An 8,882-nucleotide genomic window follows, 5' to 3' on the forward strand; every position below is an offset into this window, starting at 1 on the left:
TTGGTCTGACAGGACCTGCCACTGATGAACCCGTGCTGATTGCCCCTAAGCATGCAGTCCCCTGCTGGCCCCTCCTGAATGTGTGCCAGAATTATTTTCTCAAACAGCTTGCCTAGGATCGAGGTAAGACTAACTGGCCTATAGTTTCCCGGGTCCTCCTTCCTCCCTTTTTTGAAGATTGGAACCACACTGGCCCTCTTCCAGTCCTCCGGCACCTCTCCAGTGCACCACGAGTGCTCGTAAAGCCGTGCCAGGGGACTTGCAATGACCTCAGCCAGTTCCTTTAGACCTCTAGGGTGGAGATCATCTGGACCGGCTGACTTGAATACGTCCAGCCCCTCCAGAAGCTCCCTAACTAAGTCCTCACTAACCCTTGGCCCAGGTTTGCCTCCCCCGGGGCCCAAAGGGGGCCCAGCAGGGAGGTGGCTGTTCTGGTTCCTACTTAGGAAGACGGAGGCAAAGAAATCGTTAAACATGTTAGCTTTGTCGTCTGGTGTGATGACCAAGTTTCCCAACGCGTCCCAACTTCCAGAAAGCCAAGGCCTGGAAGGAAGGATTTTTCTCTACCACTAAAAAAGCAGTTGGTGCCTCTTGTCCCAGAGCCACCCACTGGCCAGATGGTGCCCAACAAAGCGAGGAGGAAGACACTCAAGGCAAACTGGTCATCTGAAGAAGCCCAGAAAGGTCTTGATTGAGCCCAGGGCATCTGAAGGGGAGCAGGATGATGAAGCAACTCTGGTTCCTCAGATGAAGAATGGGGCACAGGCCTTGTGACAATAGCTTTCGGGTGTCTCTTCTGGGTATTGTCAGGTTGACTCCCAGATCTGTGCATGCTACCTTTGAGGAGAGCTTCCCAGTATGTTTCTAACTCTACCTCCCAGCCACGAGGGTCCTTCATGTCCTCCTCAGAACAATGAGTCTCTCTACTTTCCCCTGAACAAGCCACACAGACGTGCAACCTCTGTCCACTGGGCCAGGGCCAGATACAGAGTCTGGGGTCACTTGCATGCCAGTCCACTGCACCATGTAATACAATTCCTTAACTCTTCATAAGCCCCATTTTACAGATAAAGAAACTGAGACACAGAGAAGACTACTCCAGGTCCCACAGTAAATAAGCGGCAGAGCTGCGTGACTCCTGACTCTAGGCTCCATATCCACTCCCAGCCCCTTCCTATGGAGTGAATGCGTGTTGGGGGAAGAGACAGAGAAGTACTTATAACTCATTGGAGGATTGAGCACCTCCAGGCTTCAACTCCTAGCTGTTGCCTTGAGGAAACCGTTATCTCTGTGTTTTCTTTCTGCAGACTTGAAGACGAAGGAGCTGCAAGGTGAGGACCTTATCTCTAGACCCTGGCCTGCCTTCTCCACTGCTTGGTAAACTCATTCCTTTAGCATGTGGGCCCCTGTCTGAATGTTCACACTAGTCTCTCTAAGTCCCCAAGGCTCAGGATCTGTCAATGGGCTGTGCTTGCTTTGTGTCTTCCCCATAGTATGGTCCCTAAACTGCATGCCCCAGACATTAAGAGGAAGACAGGATTTATCTTCACCACATGAATCTCAGCTCTGCATTTGGGGGACAGTAGATAGTGCTGGCTGAGGGGAGCTGGGCAAAATGAACTATAGACTACCAAACTTTCTCACCAGTTCAGAGGTCTGTGGATAAGGGAGAAGTCTTGGAAGAGAAGAAAGAAGGAAATGAAGCCTGGGCAAGGAGTTTCCTCAAAGAATTAGCTGGCAGGAACTCTAGGTCTCTGATCCCAGGAACCAGAGGCTGCCAAATGCCTTTAAATGTAGGAGTAAGCAGTTGAGGAACTGGCCTCTTCCATAATTAAGGGATCTCTTTAGGCTCCTGCCTCTTATCACTGAAGTGCAGTCAGCCAGAGCCACTGCCAGCTTCCTACATTACAGAGAATGAAGAGGGGAAATCCAGTGATTTCTCCATACAACTAACAAGAAAATCCCCTTCCCTATGGAGGGGTCGGGTCGGGGGAGGAGACCTCCAACAGGGGTCCTCAGTGGAGGGATCCAGGGTTTCTTTGTGTCCTCTCCATCTGCTGTAGGAGGAACCAAGGCCACTTGCTCCCACCACCCCATGACAGTCCAGCCCCACCCTCTCCACTTCCATCTCTTTAAGCCCATGGTCTTTGTGCTTGGTCCTCCCCATGGCATTAAGTGGAGCCTGGGCCCATTGTTCAACTTTGCTGACAAGGCAAGTTCTGTCTTTCCTTCTCTAGTATGTTCAAGTCCATGGTGGTATCATCCCATGTGCCTCAGTGACCCAGAAACAGCTGTTTTCATTGGTGGAGAAGAAGCCCAACAACAGTCTTATAAGGATCCTTTCTGGACACTACAAACTGGTGAGAAGTTTGGGGTGGGATGGGGAGAGAGAGAGTGAGTGAGTGAGTGAGTGAGTGTGTGTGTGTGTGTGTGTGTGTACGCAAAGTGTCTGTGGGCAGTGGAGAGTTGTCCTTAGAAGAGAGGTCTGGATGGGGACTGGCATGGAGCTGTCTGCTGAGAGAGAAGCACTCTGGAGCCTAGTGGCTCTGTCCCTGTGAGTGGGTGTCCCCGTGATGCCTTATCTTGCCTTGACATGTGTCATTACTCTTGTTTTCTTTTTTCCATTGTCCCTCCCCTTGTTGTCTATTTTATCCTTTATATGCATTCGTCCTTTTTCTGTCTTCCTTCCTCCCTTGGTGGCTCCAGTTCCTTTCTTGGTAGGAAGCTACATTTAGTTGAGGCTGGAAGGCATTCATTGGTTGCATGCCATGGGCCACAGTCTGAGCCTACAGCCCTGTACAGTTCAGATCTTGGCCACGTTAGGAGCCGTGTAGGATCAGGCAGTGGGAGTTGGGTAGTTTTCCATGAGTAGGTGCAGCAGTGTGTTTTGCAGCATGTGTACTGGGGAAGCGCAGGAGGGTGAATCCAGGGAGTTACTGCTTTCTACACCTATATTGTTCCTCATAGATTTCACAGATATTAGGGCTGGAAGGGACCTCATGAGATCATTGGGTCCAGCCCCCTGCCCAAGGGGCAAGAAATAAGCTGAGGTCAGATGACCCCAGCAAGGTAAGCATCCAGGCATTTCTTGAACGTATCCAGAGTAGATGCTTGTACCACTTCTGGGGGTAGTCTATTCCAGACTCTAGAGACTCGGATGGTAAAGACATTTTTCCTTATGTCCAGTCTAAAATGGTCTTCTAGCAGTTTGTGACTTGGGGTGCCCTGGTGAACAGATGTTCTCCCAATTCCTGATGCACATCCTTTATATACTTACAGGCAAGCCACCAAGTCACCGCTGAGCCTTCGCTTTTTCAGGCTAAAGAGTCCCATGCCTGTCAGCCTCTCCTCATAAAGCCTGTTCTCTTGACCTCTAACCATGCATGTGGCTCTTCTCTGGACTCTCTCAAACTTCTCTACATCCTTTCTAAAGCCCAGAATTTAATGCAGTACTCCAGCTGCGGCCTCACCAAGGCCAAGTTAAGTGGGAGGATGACTTCTTGGGTCATGCTTGAGAAGCATTGGTAGATGCAGGCCAGAGTTTTAATTGTTTTGCCAGCTGCGGCATTGCATTGGTGGCTCATGTTCATCCTGTGATCAATCATGACCCCCAAGTCTTTCAGTCATGTGCTAGTGAGTGTAACACTGTTGAGCCTATAAGTATGATGTGGGTTCTTTCTCCCGAGGTGGAGCACCTTGCATTTCTTTGTGTTGAATATCATCAGGTTTTGATCGGGCTACCTTGCAAGTCTGTCCAGTTTGGCCTGAATCCTCAGCCTATCCTCTAGCATGACTGCACTTCCTCATAATTTGGTGTCATCTGCGAACTCAACCAGTCTGCTTCTGACACCCGAATCCAGATCATTTACGAATATATGAAAAAGTACTGGTTTGAGTACTGAGCCCTGGGGGATGCCACTGATCACCATGTGCCATGTTGACTCAGTTCCTTCAACTGTCATTCTCTGGGTCCAACCATGGAGCCAGTTCCCCAGTCATTGGACCATAAAGTTGTCGAGGCCGCAGTTCCCCAATTTTACCATGAGGACGTCATGGGAGACCAAGTCAAAGGCTTTTTTGAAATCCAAACATATGACATCAACCTCTTCTCCCTTTTCCAGGTGATATGTCACCTGGTCATAGAAGGAAATGAGGTTGGTTAGACAGACCTTTTCAGCTCTTGTCTCCTAGCTAGTTAGCTGGCCACACTTAAGCACAGAAACCCTGCTGTAAACCTTTTCTTTCAGCAATGAGGCACTAAGGGTGAGGAATGAAAGGAGCAGGGTCCTGAGAGGCTTGTCCAGGGGAGGGGGGTCATTTGAGTCTGAGAAAATGAAGGGTTCAAAACTCCATCCTGTCTACAGGTGCTGCTCCTACAGATGATGATTTCTGATTCCCAGTGGACCTGCCCCTTCTAAGCTCTGTGCCACTCTGCTTATGGGCCACATTGCCACATATTACTCGGACACCATATGTGTCTATGTCTTCAGGGGTGCAAAGGAGGGTACACACCATAGCAGCATCTGCATCCTGGACACTGTCACCTGGAAGTGGCTCCCTATGGCTGTAAATATTGGAGCTTTCCTAGGAGAGGAAAAAAGCATGGGGATGGTGGGGAGAAGCTGCTAGGAATGCAAGAGCAATGTCTCTGGGCCCTGGGACATCCCCTCATGCTTGTTCCTGTCCTTACATTTACTTTGCCCCTGGATCAGTGTCACAGGCACTGTGAATTGTCCACTGTCTGTCCAGCTGTGGGAGGGGTGTGGCTCCGGTAATTTGTTGGGAGTCCTCAGAAGGACAAAGGGGCGATGGCATACCTTTGCTTCTGTAACCCGGGCAGTACTCCCTCTCCAAGTGAAGGGATCAAAGCAGGTGCACAACCACTGTGGAAGGTGTAGGGACTCTCCTCCCCCTATAGAGCAGTGCCAGACCACCAATGGGGACTTAACCATGTACCGTTTAATAAGAGGACAGTACTGGGACCATAACCAGTATAAACCAGGGGGTATAGGGGAGACAACGCCCTGAGCGGGTAGGATTCAACAAAGGTTAGATGCTTACAATCATAGACATATTCATCCAGTTGACAAAAGACAGGGTTAACCAAAATGTAAAACACAAACAGCTGGCTGTAGACTATTGGGTGGTGGAGGTGGTGAGGGGCACATACAAAATGTCAAATGACAAGGAAATATAGGGCAGCCTAGGTACCTGGAGGGGGAGAAAACACAATGGCCCCTTTCCGCTGCAACAAGAATTTCTCCGTTAATTTACTCACCTCAAGTTAGACTTGAGCTTAGCTTTCCCACATGGTGGGTGGGAACTTTACCACACAGCCACCAGTACTGGTACTGCTTCAAGCTGCTAGGGGTCTTGACCTTCCTGAAGCCCCAGCCTCACATCGAACTGCCCCGCCTCTTACTGGAGGAGCTGGAAGCAGAGCTGGGAACCTCTCTGGTCCCTGCTCAGATCCTTGCTGGAGCGGGGGAGCCTCTCCTGCTGGCTGCAGCCTCTGGTAGGGGATCCTGGAGCCCAGTGGGGAGCCTCTCCTGCCGGCCATGCTGCTGAGGGTCCCACTCCTGCCTGCAGGTCCCACTCCTTCAGGCTTTTCTGGGGCAACTGTTCCTGGCCTAGCTCTTGCCAGCTCTTTGAATCTCCTTCCTTGTGGTCCCTTGCTGATCTCTCCTGAGCCAGCTGCTCTGCCCTTTTTTTTTCCCCCTCCTTGTGACCCAAGGGGCCAATCAGGGGACATGGAGGGTGAGTCTCTGGGGCCTGATTGGTGAGGAAAGGGAATCCCAAATCCTCCAATCATCTTTTACCCCTTCAAAAGCCCTGGACCAAATCATTACCAGATTGGTGAGGAAAGGGAATCCCAAGTCCTCTAATCATCATTTGCCCTTTCAAAACCCCTGGGCTAAGTCACTGCCAGCTAGCCCATCATACTTCCAATCCACACCCCTGAGTCACTGATTTGTTTCATCCCTTGGGGCAAGCCATGTGAACTCCTGTATCTTCATCAGAAAAACACAGGCTAAAAAACAGTACTTCACTGGAAACTACGTTTTTTGTGAACTGAGCTGATTGCATCTGAGCCAGGCTTCAGGGGTGGAGAATATCTCACTGACTGTGGGGGAAGTGACCTCCATTCTTGAGAGGCTGCTGAAAACTGGCCTTAGACACGTAGGTGGTGAACTGGCTTGGGGTGCTCAGGCTGTGGTGCTCCTTACCCAATACAGGGGGAATGGATTTGCTTCTCATTAGAGAGCTGCACTTCATCTTTGTGTGCATTCCCCTTCCCTCTTTAGCTCCTGCAGAGCCAGGGACAAAGGGAACACCAGAGCAAGTAGTGGCCAAGTTGCTCCCTTCCCTAAGTGTGCAGAATTAAGGCATGAGGGAAGTTAGGGTGTGGGTTTAGCAGCGATGTGCACAATTCCAGTGTGACACTGTGGGTGGTGATGCTCCTTCCCTCCTACTCTTAAGATAATAGATAGCTTGTGGTGGGGAGGGGTGCATTCAGGTCAGCAAGAGTAGGAAGCAGCAGAACAGATGTTGCCTACTTAAGGCACAGAGTTCTCGCCAGGGGACTGGTGGAGTGACACCAGGCACTCACCATGCCTCATTTGGATGACTGGGCCAGGATGAACCTGGCCCACGGTTGAGATGTGAAACCTGATTGGCGAACTCCTTCTTTAGGCCAAGGAGAAGATGCTGGCACTGGGCTACCACAGTGCAACCATCTCTTCATCTTTGGAGGGGCTTTCCCCAAGACCACAGCACTGGAGTCTGTGGCCTGCAACAACACACTCTATATCTTCAACTCGGAGTATGAGATTTGGTACCAGCCCATTGTGGAGGAGGAAAATCCCCTTCCTAGACTTGGGTGAGAAGCTTTTGATTCAGCCCTTAAAGTCATAGCATAGGAGGCATCCTTTGTTTCTGTCTCCTCAGTCCCTACATCTGGGAGCAAGTGACTGCTTGATTGTTCTTCGTGGTCTGGTCCCCAGGGCTGAGTTCAGCCCTAGTTTTAAATATCTCCAGTGAGAGTGTTCCCAGCTATATTTCCATGGGAGAGATGGAGTGCTCTCCAGCAGAAGTGTCATGGTTGTGGGCATGTGAATTGTCTTGGCCCAAAAAGCTGTAGGTTAATGGCTCCCCCAAAACATGACCTTTGGGAATGGAAATTGGTTTGGATATCAGGAGGTTCTTGAGGTTGCCTGGCTTACTCACCACCTCTCTTCCCAGCCACTCAGCCACTCTGCTGAGAAACAAGCTCATATTTCAGGGGGGCAAAGGACATCTGCCTACCTGAATGATATGTGCATCCTGGATGTGGTTGAGAATGGGACACTGCCTTTCCTGTCAGGCTTTACCAGAGGGTTAGGGCAGGGTAGGCAATACAGGGCACCCTACCTTAGGAAGGTGCATTCTGATGGCTGGGACAATGAGGCCGAAAGCCATCGTGCTTAGGACATGGGAAGAGGAGGTCTGGTTGTAAGAGGCCCTGACTGGGAAGTAGGAACGGGATGCAACTGGTGTGAGGAAGGCCCTGATGGGTGGAGAAGGAATGGTCTGGCCCAGTGGAGGACATAAGAAATGTAAGGCACTTGCCATGGCAGAAGTCTGGCTAACAGGGTAGACAAATTACTGCTCTGATGTGATGGACAAAACCTGTGTCCCTCAAATTCAGCACAGAGCTCTGTCTTGCAGTGGGGCTAGGAAATGCTGCTAGGCTTGCTCCTCATTTACAGTCTTTACTCCTTTTCCCCTGTGCATCAGGTTACATGGAGTATACAACTGTTCCATTTCTCCCAGGATAGTCTTCTGCAGGCTGGTAAGATCTTGCTGTAGGACCAAGTGCCAACTCTTTTTATGGCAGGGAGTGGTGCCAAGTTGGAAAAGTTGCTTCCTCCATACCAGTAGGGCTGCCATCCAGCACAACTTCCCATCCCTGGCAGCTGTACTGAAAAAGAGCTGGAGAAAGGAAGACACCCTGTACTCTGAATGCTCAGGTCCTGAAGGGAAGCCTTGGCCACCTCATTAGAACCTTCTATCTGAGATATTCTGGTGTTTTATAGGCACTGCTTATACCTCACAGCATCAACGGCACAGAAAAGGAAATGACTTGTTTAGGGTGACCTAGAAAGGCAGTGGCAAACCTGAGACTAGAACTCACAAGTCCTGACTACTATCTATTGTCCAAACCACTCCCCCATGCTTCTTCTAGGTAAGGCTGCACCCCTAGGAGATGAAGGGACAGCGGGTTCCCCAATAGATTTTGCTCTAGTTTCCAATTCTAGTTTCCATGATGCAACAGCCATGTCTGACCAGAGGGTCCTGATCAGTGGAGGCTGCAATGCTAAAGAGGCCTTACACTTTTTACCTTGGTGAGTAACTCTCCAGCCCCGCTGCCGAATTGCTGTTGGCTCTGGAAACTTTGGTCTCTCTGGCATGTCTAGCAGCCTTGTGTTCAATCATTTGTGTTGTTCCTGGCATAGAGGGGATTGTACTGGTGGTGTCCTTTCTGTTGCAGACACTTTCACATGGAACACAGTAACCCACCATGACCTCTGCTTTGTGTCCCAATCTGAACACATGCTGCTCAATCTGATCTCCATCCATCTGCCTGATGTTGATAAGGAAAGAAAGGGCAAGCACAGCCTATGCACACTGCTTGTGTTCCTTGGCTTAGACTGTGCTGGGACTTTCTATAACAGCACCAGCAGGATCCAGTTGGACCTAGGAGAAGAGGCAGCACTTTCTGAGGCCCAGCCTAGAACAGCAGGGGTTCTGTACCTGGGCAAATAGAGGCAGTGATGGCTAGATTGTGGATGACAATAGATGAATCAAAGCTATGAAATGAGGAGTCAGCATCCATATGTTTC

General features: G+C 50.2%; 1 long non-coding RNA gene across 1 annotated transcript; it reads left to right on the forward strand.

Moving 5' to 3' along the window:
• Nucleotides 1-1,164: 1,164 nt before the first annotated feature.
• LOC109298581 lies at nt 1,165-8,831 on the forward strand. Its single transcript, XR_002097655.1, has 3 exons — nt 1,165-2,360; nt 4,365-4,566; nt 6,694-8,831. It is a non-coding gene; the product is annotated as an uncharacterized LOC109298581 (long non-coding RNA).
• Nucleotides 8,832-8,882: the final 51 nt, after the last annotated feature.

The sequence above is a fragment of the Gavialis gangeticus genome, unplaced genomic scaffold (genome assembly GCF_001723915.1).
Source record: "Gavialis gangeticus isolate Ggan-Ray unplaced genomic scaffold, GavGan_comp1, whole genome shotgun sequence".
Classification (NCBI taxonomy): domain Eukaryota; kingdom Metazoa; phylum Chordata; order Crocodylia; family Gavialidae; genus Gavialis; species Gavialis gangeticus.